This window comes from Lutra lutra, chromosome 2 (assembly GCF_902655055.1).
Source record: "Lutra lutra chromosome 2, mLutLut1.2, whole genome shotgun sequence".
Lineage (NCBI taxonomy): Eukaryota > Metazoa > Chordata > Mammalia > Carnivora > Mustelidae > Lutra > Lutra lutra.
Window position 1 is genome coordinate 44755873 of NC_062279.1, and position 14163 is coordinate 44770035.

The window sequence follows — 14163 nt, forward strand, 5'->3', positions numbered from 1 at the left end:
CGGGAAGGCCCCGCACCTCCGCCCGGCGCGAGGCTGGCAGCCCCGGGGCGGGCCCAAGGCCCGGGACCCACGGGCGCGCCCCTCCCTCCGCGCGGGCTCCGGTTTCCTGGCTGGCACGGCGCGCCCCGTGCTACCTGTTGGGGCGAAGCAAACCCAAGCCCTTGGGCGGGCGAGCCGCCGGGGCCGGGGCAAGAAGCCCGAGCGCCCGCCAGGGCGGCCGGAGGACGCCGCAGCCTCCTCGCCGGTAGCCGGATTGCTGTTTTCCGGTGAGGAGGGGGAGGGGAGGCGGGGGGATGGGGGAGGAGGGCTCGGCCGAACGGAAGGGGGAGTGAGGGCGAGAATGCGTTCTCTTGTTCCCCGGGTCCCCGCAGGGGGCGGGGGCGGGGGCCACACCTGAGGGGAAGTCGCAATTAGAGGCGGCGGACTGGGCCGCGCGGCCCTGGGGGGAGGGGGTCCGCGGCGGGCGGGTTAGGGGCCCGGCGCCCCCTCCCCCGCCCGGGCTTCTCGGGTGGGCTTTCCCAGACGCCTCCAGGTGTGCTTTTGGGGAGCGGAACTAAGAGGCCATAAAGGCTGCCTCTTTCCTCCTCTGCGCTGGCTTTTAATCTTGTAGAGGGGAAAGCCCTTCGCTAGCAGGCTCCCCGCCCCAGCCCGCTCTTCTGTCGTCGGACCCCCAGCCTCAGTTTCCCCTTCTTCTTCTTTCTGCAAAGCTATTAGAGGGAAGTGTTGTGGAGAGAGAGGGGAAAGGATGAATAGACCTCCCTTCTCCCCGACTTTTCCCAAGAATGACCTAAAAATAAGGACCGATTGGGAAGTTGGGGAGGAGCCTAGTTGGGTCAAAATGGGAGGTGGGTGAAACAGCAGTCGGAGTCGGTGGGGGTTGGGGGTCCCTCGCCTCTCCTTCGGTGAGGACTGGAGCGATCTGACACCCCCAGCTCTGAGCAGGTTGAAGGCAGCAGCCAAGAGGGAGGTCCCCCAGGCCCCGGGACAGACATTCTCCCCCAGCTTTGCACCAGGTTGCTCTCCCCCCCCCACACACACACATCACAAAGAGCCTTAATCCTGGTGAAGACTGCGGGAGATGTGTTGGGGGTGGTTTTCTGGGGGTTGTGGGGTAGAGAGGGTGGTCCCGAGCCACAGCTGATAACGGGTGAGTTCAATGGGATTTTAAACACAGGGGCAACACCCAGCAATTACCTGAGGACAAAGGGTTGGGGCCCCCAGGTGTGGAGGTCTGGACTTGGGGGGCAGGGGTAGGAGGCTGGGAAGGAGGTGTGTTGGCGAGGGGGGCTCTTACAATGCTGCTGATTTCCGCAGGAATTTAAGACATTCTTTAAAACTCTAGACTGCCTACCCCCAGCGGGCTTCTCAGACCCAGCCCACCCTCCTTGGCTGGGTTAGAGACAGCTTCAAAGGTGGACCGGGGCCCTTTGTCTTGCCTCTGCTTTCTTCTCCGCCTTTCTCCTGCCTCTCCCTCCCTCTCTCTGACCTCCCCAGCACAGGCAGGCCTCTGGGGGCCGGCTCCAGAAAGCCCTCACTGTTTCCTTTCTTGCTTTCTGAGGTGAAACCTGGTGAGGAGGGACTGAGAGTGGGCAGGGTGAGGGAGGAAGGCGGCCTCTGAGGCCTGTGCCATCTCAGAGTGACTCGCCTCGCCCCGCCCTGAGTCCCGAGCCTGGAGCCTGGCACGTCTGACGCCTGCTGGTGGCCTTGGGTCTCAGGCTTGGCTCTCTGAACCCTCTCACCACACCTTTTCGTGCCTCTGCCAAGTCCAGGCTCCATACCCAGAGGGCCTCTTCATACTCTGGGGAAGTCTGTTCTGCTCATTCCCCCAAACTGGGGCTGATTTCAAAGATGCTGAAAGAAAGAGGCCAAAGGAATGGATCTCGGATCATGGAGTCTCGAGGGATTTAACATGGGTAGGGGATGGAGAAGGCTTCCTTGAGGACCTTGGACCACCCCACAGCTGCCTGCAGCAATCCCAGCTGCTTCTATGTGCCAGAAGTTTCTAAGCAAGTGTGCAAATGGGGGTGGACACTGTGGGGGAAGACTGAGGCCAGACGAGTGCATCCATCTCTGGGAGGATGTGACCAAGTGGAGGGAGGCGGCAGCAGGTGCCTCCGATCCTGTGCTGGTCAGGATTACCAAGACCTCCAGCTAAGAACAGCCCGCATACAGATCTTCCCTCCTCTGTCCTGTCCTCCCAACAGCCAGATGAGGCGGGGGGTGGGGGGATCCACTCATTTTCTAGTCCCTGCAAGCTGGCTTCTATTAAAGTCACTATACTGAGCCCCATCCCTCATACTTCAGTGGCCAGTGAGCTCCCCGGCCTCAGACCTAGGTGTCCTCTGCCTCACAGCCCTGGATCCCATGAAGGACTGTCCCTTTTTGAAGCTCTTTCCTACCTCTTCATTCTCTGTCACTGGGACCCTTCACTTCCCTGGCTCCTCTTCACAGAAACATTGCCTAAGATTTCTGCCTTTCTCTTCTCTCCTTGTTCTTCCTGCTGAGTCTCTCCTAGCAATGCAGCACGTCAGCCATCATCCCCTTGCACACCACTGCTTTCTCTCCCACACTCGGAAACTCTGCACCATTGCCAGACCTCGCTAGGGTCTGTCTCAGTTACTACAGTAGCTTTCCGAGTCCTGTCTCTGCCTCCCGACACCCCCACCCCCTCCAGGACATCACACGTTTCGCTCACCCTACATCACCCTAAACCACAGCTCTGCCCACATTTATGCGATCCCCAGTGGACTCCTTAGCTCCTGTACAACCCCACTCAGCCCTGTCCCTATGAGTCCCCTCCAGGGGCTGTGGCAAAACAGCAGCCCTTGCCCTTCGGCCAGCACCCCGTGCTCATCTTTGAATATGAGGTTCCTGCTGTCCAGCACGCCTTTCTCCAGAATGCTTGCACACCGAGACCACTGCTGTCTGTTGTGCTCCGTACACCTGCCTCCTCTCTTGGGCTAGCAGTCGCCTGTGGTGCCACGGGCCTCTCTGGCTGCCCACTTGCCCTGGCCTTATGGCACATACCACAGCTTGTCCAGAACTGTCCTTATTCCTGCTTGTGGAATGGTTGTGCTAGAAAGCAAGTGCCTCAGACGTAGAAGTAGTCGGTGTTTGCCTCCCCCATAGTCCCCAGCACAGGGTGTTACACAACAAGTATTTATCGAGGGAATTAAACCAACTGAAGGTTGAGAAAGAAGCCCTTGGCCCAGTACCTTGCAGTCCCTCGAGATGGAGGCAGAATGAGAACCAGAATCCTGCCTCCACCCTCCATCCTTAGCGGGACTTGGGCGGGGACGGGTCCTAAGCAGTTAATCCAAATACTTATTTACTCCCTACAATGTACAAACACTGCGCTAGCCGTTCAGCAAACAAAAAAGGTGGACAAGATATTGTTTCATCCCCTGTCAAGATCTCAAGACACTTGAAATTTAAGGACTTCTGGAAATCTCTCTCTCAAACCTAAAAAGATAGCAAAGTGGCATTTGGTACATCCCAACAGAGAGAAAAAGGAGACAGGAGCTATTGGAAATAAGGACACTGATAAACACGGAACTCCGGAGATGCTCCAGGCAGTATGTGAGGCATTCCCCCATATGACCCCTTCCTCAGGGGATGACATTGTTCCCATATCATGTGTGAGCCAGCGCAGACTCAGAGAGATGAACTCATCTGTGGTCAAAGCTAGTGAGGGTTACCATCTAGATTCTTGCCTTTTTTGATCACCTGAGTGGGATGGTCTCCACTTCCAGCCAGGCACAGTGGGTTCAGGGACGGGAGAGTGCATGGGGCCAGGGCTGGGGTTTGCATGATCTTTAGGGATGAGCAAGATTTCAGGGGCGCCTGGGTGGCTCAGTCGGGGAAGTGTCCGACTCTTGATTTTGGCTCAGGTCAGGATCTCAGGGTCCTGAGATCCACATCAGGCTCCAAGCTCAGTGGGGCGTCTGCTTGAGATTGTCTCTGTCTCCCTCTCTTTCTCTCTCCCTCTGCCCCTCCCCCCACCTCTTACAAAATAAAAGAATGAGCAGGATTCCAGTCCGCAGAAAAGACAGGCAAGGGAAGATACTGACAGGGAAAACAGCATGAGAAAAAAGGCTTTGAGGCAGGAAGATGTGAGGCGTGTTCAGGGGAAGGTGAGCAGTCCATGGGTTTGGCTAGAATTGTAAGTTTGCCTGGAGGAGTGGCAGGGAAAGATTGGGTCACATTGTGGAAGGCTTTGTGGTAGCGTGGGCTTTGAGAAAGAGAGTGACCATCCAGTCGTGGTGTTGGGGTTTGCGGGGAGGCTGGTCTGGCGGCAGCGTGCTGGGAACTGAGGGTCTGGGGTCTCTGAGGCAGATGGCCCAGTGTACAGAGTTGGGGAGCGTGACTTCTGAACTCTTGAGAAAAGGTCTCTGCTAGTTCCTCCTCCTTCCTTTTATTCCTGTGGCCCAGTTCTTTGTCAGCTTTCCCTTCTCCTTAGGTGCCTAGGTGCCCTTAGTCAGCCTCCCCAGGAGTTAATGTTTAGATGGCCCAGGCATAGGGGAGAGTGTCTGGTGCTCCCAGCCCTAGCGGGCTGGCACATGGGGCGGGGCCAGGGGCAATGGAGTGAGACTGAGAGAGCAGGGAAGCCTATTGCCAGGGCCTGGCGGAGGGGGCTGGCGGCAGGGCCAGAGTCCAGTCAGGACGTCCGGCACCAGTGCTCTCGCTACAGAAAGGAGCCAAGAACTAGGTGTCTGGGCCCTGGGACTGCCTGCCTGAGAGGGACGCAAGGAGCCATCCTCAAGGCCTCCAGGCACTCCTGAGCTTAAAGGTATGCTGGTCCCCTCAGCTGCTGGGTATGGCCAGATGGTGCCCAGGAAGCCTACCCTGGGTCCTGGACAAAAGGCACTGGTGTCCAGTGTTGCCTGCTTCTGGGGGAAAGATTTTGCCTCCCTTCTCATCTCAGCCTGAAGGGGAGGCAGGTAAGCGACTGGGCAGGGTCGTCCGCCTGCCCTGAGGAGTCTTGGGGCCTTCTCAGGAGGAAGGGTCTGGTGGGCCGAGCAAGTCTCACCGTTGGCCAAGACCAGAGGGGACATAGAGGGTAGAGGGGGCGCACGGCGGCGGGTGAGAGAAGGGTCTCCTGGCCTGGCTGTGCCCTCCGCATGGGCGGGTGGGGACACACACACACACACACACACCCATCCCTCTCAGTTAAGGAATGACCTTGACAGCCAGCACACCTCAGGCCGACAGAGGGAGCCCTATCTCCGCAGTCGCCTTGTTCCAGGGCTGGCTGGAGGCAGACTTCCTGCGCAAGGTAGCCTTCCCACCCTGTGCAAGGGCATTCCTGTAGAGTGGGCGGCAGCGGGAATGGGCTTTGCAGGATTAGAAGACTCTCCTCTTGGTCAAGGGCAATGAGAGGGTTCAGGGCTAGGAGGAGGTGCTCAGAGAGAGCTGAGGTCAGATCGGGGGCAGAATTCTGGGCCCGCAGCCTCATGTCCACCCCAGCCATGATTAGGGCCTCGCCTTCCTGCTGGAAGCCACCCTCTGACCCTTCAACAGAGGTCATCCCTCCCTGTTCCTATCGCTCTTCCCCAGCTGCACACCAAGCTTTCTGGAATGGGCGACACTGCCCAGGGCTGCCTCTGTCTGCAAGTCCGGCCTGCTATATGGGCCTGAATTAGGGCTGTCCTGAGGCCACCCTCAGGGGCCAACCCCAGAGCCTCATGGAAGGGGTTAGGGGAGACTCAGTGGGAGCCCTAGCCCTGCAGCTCCCCCACCCCCACCCAAGGCAGCCCTCAGGCCGCCTCCCTCCATCACCGAAGAGGCAGTGGGAGCCACAGCCGCCTCCTCCCCCCTCCCTGCTGCTGCCGAGCGGCTGAGCCCGCAGGTTGTCTTGGCAACGGGAGGCGGAGAGGAGATGCGCGGAGGGATGGAGGTGTATGTCACCGAGGAAGCTGCCGAGCTCCTGCCCCACGCCCCAGGCCCCTGAAGGTACCGGAGAGCCCTCCCCTCCCCCTCTCCCTGCCCTCTCCCCTGGCTTCCCCCACTCTATCTGATGTGCTTCTTTCACAGAGAATGTTCCCCTCCCCCCCGCCCAGCGACTCCTAGCCATTCCTCATGAGACACCTCATTCCAGGCCCCTGTCCACAGCTGTCCTTCCCCGGGACAGCTCATCCCAGCCCTACCTCTGGCCCTATCCTTGCACCAGAAGACAAATCTCCTGGGGTGGGGTCTGCTAGGGGGCGAGTGGGAGCAGGTCAGGAACTGCGGTAGTGGGAAAAATCAGGGGTCCTAACAGGCTGTGGTGGAAAAGCACCTGGTGCTTGGTCTCCCGGAAGGGTGGCAGGAGGTTGTGCACAACCAGCCGGGCGGGGCCGGGGCAGTGAGGGTGGGCTTGAAGGCAGGAAAGCGGAGAGGCTGGCTGAGCCCCGGCTGGTTACCCATAAAGGCCTGGTTCCCCCTCCTCCAGGGCTTGGCCCCTCCTGCCACATCAAAGGTACACCCCCTCCCACATCAGGTCCTGACCTTTTTCCCCCTAATTAAATGTTTCTTCCCAGGCTTTCTGGTTCTTTCCTACGGGGCCCTCTCCCCAGCCACTCCCCAGCAGCTAAGTCTGAATTCTTTCTAGCCTTCCCCAGCCATTCAGCTGCCTGCCTTCTTCATTTCTCCTTTCTCGCTGGAGCCCATCCTTCAGTCTGCATTCGTTTGTCTTCCACGACCCCAGACATCCTTCCCTTCCTGTCCCTACCTGTCCCTTCCTGTCCCCTTTTCTTTGAGAAAGAGGTCTTGGGGCACACTCTCACCTGTCCCCCTCAAATCCCTTCCCCTGTGATTTTCCATTCAGATACCCCAGAGCCCCCTCCCCAGATTCTATATTTCCCCAAGGACAGCTCATACCATCAGCTGACCGGCTGTGGGCAGTGGTTACCAGGGCAACAGCAAGGTCTGCCTAGGTAGGCAAGTCTGCTGTGAGGTAGAGAGGAGGCTGGGGCCATGGCCAGGGTCGGCGGGCTGGGCTTCCTGCCCTGCCCCCAGGGATCACAAATGAACCAGGCTCTGCTCTGAGCCAAGGGAGAAGAAAAGGGCCAATGGCAGGGTCCTGGATTGGTGAAGGTTTTCCCACTCAGGGAAGGCACATCCTGTATGTAGTCCTATGCTGGGACTGGGCCATTACCTGGCAAGAAAATGCCCCCCCGATGCAGCTGCCCTGGCGAAAAATGGGGTCCTTCTCACAGTTCCCAAGGGCTCTGGGTGGCCGAAGGGCCAGCCCAATCTCCCAGGCTGAGGACTGGGTTTCTCAGATCCTCCCGCTCATGCCTCACCAGGAGGGGCCGAATCCTTCCTTGGATGACAGATTCAGGCATCTTTGCCCCTCTCCCTGCCCCTGAGCATCTGTGCCCTCCAGCACCCCAGGGAGGCAGGGCCCCCAGAGATCCTCTGTGGCCGCTTTTGGGTTTTGAGGAGGAGACGCAGGTGCTGGGAGAAACCAGGTGTCACCCCTGGGTTATCAGCAGAGCCCCCTTTGGCTCCGACCCCAACTCAAACTCTGGCAGTTTCTGAGGAGGCTTGAGGGGCTGTGTGTGTGTGTGTGTGTGTGTGCGCGCGCGCGCGCGCGCGCGCGTGCATGAGTATTGCAGGGCTGGGGCTATACGAAAGGGAAAAAGGCCAGCAGCTCGTCGCTCCTGCTTCCGATTCTGCTTCGTCATGATGCCTGGTTAATGCTACTCTTGTTCCAAATGGACTGAGCCGCAGCGAGCGAGGTGGAAGAGCGGACACACACAGACACACACACACAAACGCACACACCCTCCAGCCGGCTGCTATCAGCGGGAGGTGGGGAGGGTGCAGCCTGGGGAGCCAGCGGCCCGCCCCACCAGCCAGACGCAGGCTCCACGCACCCGCTCCGGAGAAGCTGGGTGGGGACGAGGGGGTGGGGGCCCAGAGGGTAGGTCCCCTCCTGTGCCAGCTCCCCCCACCCACCCACCTACCCCAAGCTGGCTTTTTTTCCCTGTTATTTGTGCTCTGGGAAAGCAAGGCTAGGTTCCTGGAAAAGACGCCTATTACCTTGACTCTTGAGAAAAAGCGGCGGCCCTGGGACCTGGGCCTGCGCCTACCCAGGCCAGCCTTGAGGCCTCAGAGCATCTGGGCCACACTGTCTGGGAAGAGGTAGGTGCCAAGGTCTCCCATCCCTCCCTTCCCCTCTGTGGGCACTTTGGGCTGTGGGTGGTGGCAGGGATCCCCTGGGGGGGGGGGTCAGTCGTGGCCCCTCTTCAGTGGGAGAACCGGTCCCGCCTGGCCAGCCCCTGGGACTAGCTGGGTCTGAGCTCCTCAAACCTGATTTGAGGAAGGGGGCTGGGGTGTTCCGTACTGTCACCCCAGTACTCCCTTCACCTAGCTGTGTGGTGCAGAAGTCCAAGCAATGGGATGGAGGGGACAAGGGTGAGCAGGGGCGCTGTTCTTTCTTTGCTGAATAACAGGGAGTGTGTGTGGGGGGGAGAGCAGTCTCCCTCCCAGTGAGCCACAGATCTTGAGAGGCAAGCCAGACACACAGACAGACACCTGGATGCTGGTGGTGATGGGTGTGCTCCCTGTGGGAGGTACCTGGGGAGCCCCTTTCTTGCTCTTGGCTGGCCAGGCTGTGGTGAGAGCGAAATGCAGACTGAGGTTGGGGGGCAGGGCGTGGCTGCAGGCGGACCGCTCGCTCCTGGCCACTGCTCGCTCCTGGGCCCTGCCGCAGGAGTGCTGGAGGGGCTGGAGGGACTGGAGGGGCTGGAGGCTGAGCAGATGCTCAGGCCCGGAAGGACCCAGAGGCACCCTTTTGCTGGCTATGCCCCTTGCTGGGCAGATGGGCTGCTAGGTGTTTCCCTCCCAGGGGACAGTGTTGCCGAGGCCTGGGAGTCAGGGGAGCAGGGACAGGTGTAAGAGAAGGAAGGTGGCTGGGCTTTGGTAAATGGGGGAGCGGTGCTGTTGTGTGTGTTCCGGTACACGTGCCCAGCTCAGGGAAGGGGGTGTCAGCATGTGACACGGGTGGGTGTGGGCAGGGGGCCAGGGAGGCTCTGGGGATGGGTGTGAGTGGGTGTGAGCGGTGCTGTGTGTCACGGTGGGGAGGGGGGGCCCTGCTGGCAGAGTGGGGGCGTGATCTTGTGAGCAGGGCGCCTGGGTTCTGCAACTGTGTGTCAGCGTGGGCTCCTGTGTGGGGGTGCGGTGCTGTGTCCACGTGTGAGCTGCCGGCCTCTCCATATGCTGAACACTTAAGTCGTGCTGTTCACCTCAGGGTGCAGGTCTGTAGGGATTCCTCTTTTGGAGCTCACGTGTGTGCATGTGTGTGTGTGTGTGCGTGTGCGTGTGTACGTGTGTGTGTGTGTGTGTGTGTGTGTGTGTGTGTACCAGAATAGGGATCCCCTCAGAGTTCAGAAAGCTGAATTTGGGACACAAGACCCTTGTGTCTTCCCTCTCAATCCAGCTTCTGCAAGGGACACCACAACCCACCAGCCGGACAGACTAAATAGAGGCCAGAGCACAAATGTTCTGAGGACCACTCAAGCCTGAGGGGCTGGGGGGAGCTTGGAAAGAGAGGCCTCCTCTTCAGAGGGAAGGTAGAGAGAAAGGCTACAGAAACCCAAGAGAGATCTAGGAGAAACTGGGCGACAAGATGCATGTTTGTGAGGTGGGGGAATGCAAGGGGGTTCCTGCGCCCAGGCCTGCTGCCCTCAGGAGCAAAGACCAGGCAGGGCTTGAGCAGCGGATTTTCGGACAGGGACCCAGACTCGGGGGCCCACCTGCCCCTGCCTGAGGCTCTATCAGAGTGTGAGAGGGTGCTGTGTAGTGGTGCCATTAGAGGAACCGCAACCCTCAACCTAGCAGACAGAGCAGGGCTTTAAAAAGGGGGATGGGGAGATGGAGAAAAGGGGAGAAAGGATTTAGGCTTCAGGGGTGCTCCACGAACCCCAGCTCAAAGCTAGGAGCCTTCCCCTTTTCTCCCACACCGTATAGGGGCAAGCATGAGTGCGTCCTACACACACACACACACACCCTCAGGCTTCCCCGGCTGCTGCTGGTCTGCCCCTGCCTGCCCTTCCCCGCTTTACCCTGGGATGGGATGCTGTTTTGGGAACTGGTGACCTAGCTGGATCCTGCCTTTATTTCTGGCATTGAACTGTTGCCACAGTAACTGTGGGGGTGGGGCCAGGAGCAGGACAGTGTGAAAGGGAAACAGAGCTGAGGGAGGAAAGATGAAGAAAGAGAAGAAAAGGGGAAGGGAAAGAAGAATTGGAGAAGGACCAGGGAGGAGGCAAGGCAGACAGTCCCACTGTGAGTGACCTGACCTCAGCCCACTTGGACAGCTCGTTTGCCTCATTTCATAACTCCCTTAGTGTCTGCACCGCCAGTGTCCAGCCTGGCCTGACCCCACCCAGGGGCACAAAGCCTCTCGGCTCCTTGTCCACAGGCCAGGCTGAGGAGCAGGGATCTGGGTGGCTCCACCATGTCGGCCAAGTTCAGACTGAAGTGGGATCTCCGGGGACACACTGAGAAGCGTCCACTGGCTTTTACCCGAGACAGGCCTGGGTCGGAATTCCAGCCCGACTTCTCTTTGAGTGGCCGTTGGCCAGTCCTCCTCTCAGCTGTGGTTCCTGGGCTCTAAGTGGGGAGGGCGCTGGCCTGCCCTAAGGGTAGAGGGGATGCTTGAACATCCCCACCTAGTGGCTGGCACAGCGGGAGCCCCCGTGGGCTTAGGACAGGAGGCCCCCAGCGGTGGTTCTCCCCAACCAGGGAGCCAGGGCCAGTCCTACCTGGCGCTTGGCTCTTATCACCCCCAGCCTGAAGCCCAGAGGTTCTAGTCCTCTTGGACGTGCAGATGCCAGGCGGGGGTGGGGGTTGTGTGAGGTGGGGCTGGGCTGGTGGCTCTGATAAGGCCTGCTGCTGGGAGGAGGGCGGGGGGGGGGGGGTTGCGGGGTGGAGATGGAGAAGCAAGGAGCCCCACCTGTGAGGGGAGTGAACCACCAGGAGGTCCTCTCCACCACCTGGGCTTGCCTACCTCTACTGCCTTTCTCTCCCTTTCCTTCCACCCTGTCCTCCCTTCCTGCTGCAGCCTGCCCTCTTGGTCTCTGTCCACCAGAGGCTGCTGGGACCTGGGCTGTGCCTTGTGCCCGTGTGACACAGGTAGGGTGTGTGTGTGACAAAGAGAGGGTCAGGACTGGGGAACAGGGAGGGGGGTTGTTGAGAGGGAAGGAGCTTTGGGAAGGGGGCTGCTCCAGGCAGGGGGGCGGGTAGGGAGTTGCCTGCAAGATGGGATTAGAGAGAAGCCAAGAAAACCCTCTTTCCCTCCCTCTTTCCTTCCTTCCTCCTCATTCTCCTCCGTCTCTCCCTCCTGAGAGAGAGAGAGGACACTCCACCCCAAATATTTCATCAGTAAGAACTTCACTTCTTGGGGCACCTGGGTGGCTCAGTGGGTTAAAGCCTCTGCCTTCAGCTCAGGTCATGATCCCAGGGTCCTGGGATCAAGCCCCACATCGGGCTCTCTGCTCAGCAGGGAGCCTGCTCCCTCCTCTCTCTCTCTGCCTGCCTCTCTGCCTACTTGTGATCTCTGTCAAATAAATAAATAAAATCTTTAAAAAAAAAAAAAAAAAAGAACTTCACTTCTTAAGGCGAGCCCCAAACTCAAGCATGGCCCAGGATCAGGGAGACCCTGAGGTTCGGGGGCAGACCCAGCCCAGGGAACAGGCACGGGCTTGCAGACTGCTTTGGATAGGGTCTGGGGATCAGAGCAGAGACATCATTATTTCGAAGCCTGAATCTGTTTCTGAGCAGCGCTGTCTGAAGGCAGTGTTTGCATACCTGTGAGTGTGGCTTCAGGGTGGGATTGTGCTCTGCTGCGACTTGGCTCATAGAGGTCCTTCCCCTCTCTCCTTCCCCGGGCAGTTTCTCTCTGATGCACAGTTGACATCCCACAGTACCCACCTGCCCTCCCTACCCACTGGTCCTCAAGGGGAGGGTGCCCCGGCCACCACCAGGCTCAGTCTGAGGCTCCAGAACACATCAAAACTCTCTTCTCCCTGGTGGCTCAGCCTCACTCCCACCCAACCTCATCTACTCTCCGCAGCCTCGGTCCCACCGACCTGTGAGATCTGCCTTCCCTGTCCCTTTTCCTGGGAAAATAAGGGTCTGGCCCAGGCTACACGGCCCTGTGTTGTTTCCCTTTTCTTTCCCTTTTCTGTCCTTCCAGGGAAGCCAAGTTTCCCTTCCCAAGCCCTTCTGGGACAGCATCCCACCCCCAGGGGACCCTTCTTCCTCTCCACTCTTCCCTCCCCACTGCCTGCAAGTGAGTTCCAGTCTCCCCTTTCCTTAAACACCTTCAGCCAATCAGACCTCCTCCGAAGCCACTCTCCGACCCCCCTCAGGCCCTTCTGCCCCACTCCCCTGCCTGTGTCGTAGCCAGGCCCACCCTGCAAGGAAGCCTCACTTTTCCTCTGGAAATGCCCCCAGAGGCCACCAACATGGAGAGCCATACTCCATCCAGCATGTCTCTCCTTGTCTGGCCACGGACTGGGCTTCATGGCTTTTCTTCAGCCCTTCCCTCCCACCCTCGCTCTCACCTGTCCGAACTCCCTGTGCTCAGAGGCACTAGACACACTCCCTGCTCCCAGGGAGCAGCCATCTTTTTTTCCTGGTCCCTTTTGTGCCATCTGTGATGATTTTTCTTCTAGTCCCCTAGGTGTTTCCTAGGATGCTGGTTTTGAACTTCTTTCCCTTGGTGACCTCATGTTCAGACCTCCTCTAGTCAGATGGCTCCTAAATTTCTCTTTCCAGCCCACTCCTCCCTCAGCCTCCGCGTCCTCCTGCTCGTCCGCGGTGCCCACCTCCACCTCAAGCGGGCACCAAGTGAGCTCACTGCTTCCCCTTCTTCTGCTCTGAGCCAGCCACCCACCTCTGTCCTGGGGGCTCTCCAGATGGAGTTTGTTTTGCACATTCTCCCTCTAGGATCTCTCCCATTGGCCTCTAGTCCATCTTGGGCCACACGCGAGGGTCTGGGCCCTCACAAGTCCCTGCCAGAACTATCCCTGTAGCTTCCAGGCTGGTCTGTCCACGCTGCCCCTTCCTGTCCAGTCCTCTCTCCCAGCCACATTCATCATCTCAAAGCACTGCTTGGATCTATCACTTAGTTGTTTGAAAGAAGTTTCTAAGCATTCTGTGGCCTCTGTTGCCCACAAAATGCAATCGAAATCCCCTGGTCTGGGTTGGAGGCCTCCATAATCTGACCCCCAACCTCTTGCCCCACACAGATTTCAACCTCATGAGCTCTACAGTTCAGCCATATTTGCTGTTCCCTAGACAGACCCAGTGCTGCCCCCTACCCCCGGCCCCATGCTCCTACTTTTGCTCATGCTGCCTTCTCTTTCAAGAGTCCATTCTTTAGTTTTTTGCATGAACTCAAACTGGGTGTTCAAGGCATACCTCAAATACCTCCTGTAAGGAATATTTTTTTTATTTTCTCTTCTCAACACCCCAGCAGAAGTGATCCCTTGTCCTGTGACCTCTCACAGCTCCTTCTATTATCTTATCTGGCATATGTAATTTTCTGCTTTGCGTGGGAATTATCTACATATATGCCTCATTTCTGCAGGGACAGCTTGGCTCCCTTGCCTCATCTTTTTTTTCTCCATAAGACTTATCACAGAGCGTTGCCTATGGTTATTACAGAGTAGGAGCTCAGGAAGTATTTGGTGAATGGATGGATAAAGCAAGATATGACTGGGTGGGTGGGTAGTTGACTGGTGGATGGATGGGTGAGTGGGTGGATGGATGGATGGATGGACGGATGGAGATGGATAGGTGGATAGACACGTGGATGAATGAGTGTTTGGCTGTAAAGCTAAGCCATGTAGATAGCTAGTTTGACAATGTCTATTAACACAGTAAAGATCAAGAATGCCTAGGTGACTTAGTCGTTTAAGCGTCTGCTTTTGGCTCAGGTCATGATCCCTGTGTCCTGGGATCAAGTCCCACATCAGCCTCCTTGCTCAGTGGGGATCCTGCTTCTCCCTCTACCTGCCACTCCCCGTTTGTGCTCTTTCTCTCTCTCTTTCTGGCAAACAAATAAAATCGTAAAAAAAAAAAAAAAAAAAAAAAAAAAAAACAGTAAAGATCAGAGAGAAGTGAAAGAGAGCTAACAGCTCTTTGAATGTATATTAGTGTTTATGCTGA

The 14163-nt window shown here is 58.1% G+C and overlaps 1 protein-coding gene across 11 annotated transcripts in view; it reads left to right on the forward strand.

Moving 5' to 3' along the window:
• DMTN (dematin actin binding protein) overlaps nucleotides 1–14163 on the forward strand; it is a 27790-nt gene continuing 13627 nt past the window's right edge. For 3 of the 11 annotated variants that reach the window (XM_047717293.1, XM_047717300.1, XM_047717303.1), the window contains exon 1: nucleotides 5–266. The gene's annotated coding sequence lies outside the window, so the exon portion shown is untranslated. Of the gene's footprint in view, nucleotides 267–4672; nucleotides 4790–5841; nucleotides 5953–7847; nucleotides 8128–14163 lie in introns of those variants that run through there. The other 8 variants (XM_047717298.1, XM_047717304.1, XM_047717301.1 and 5 more) reach the window with 7 other exon arrangements.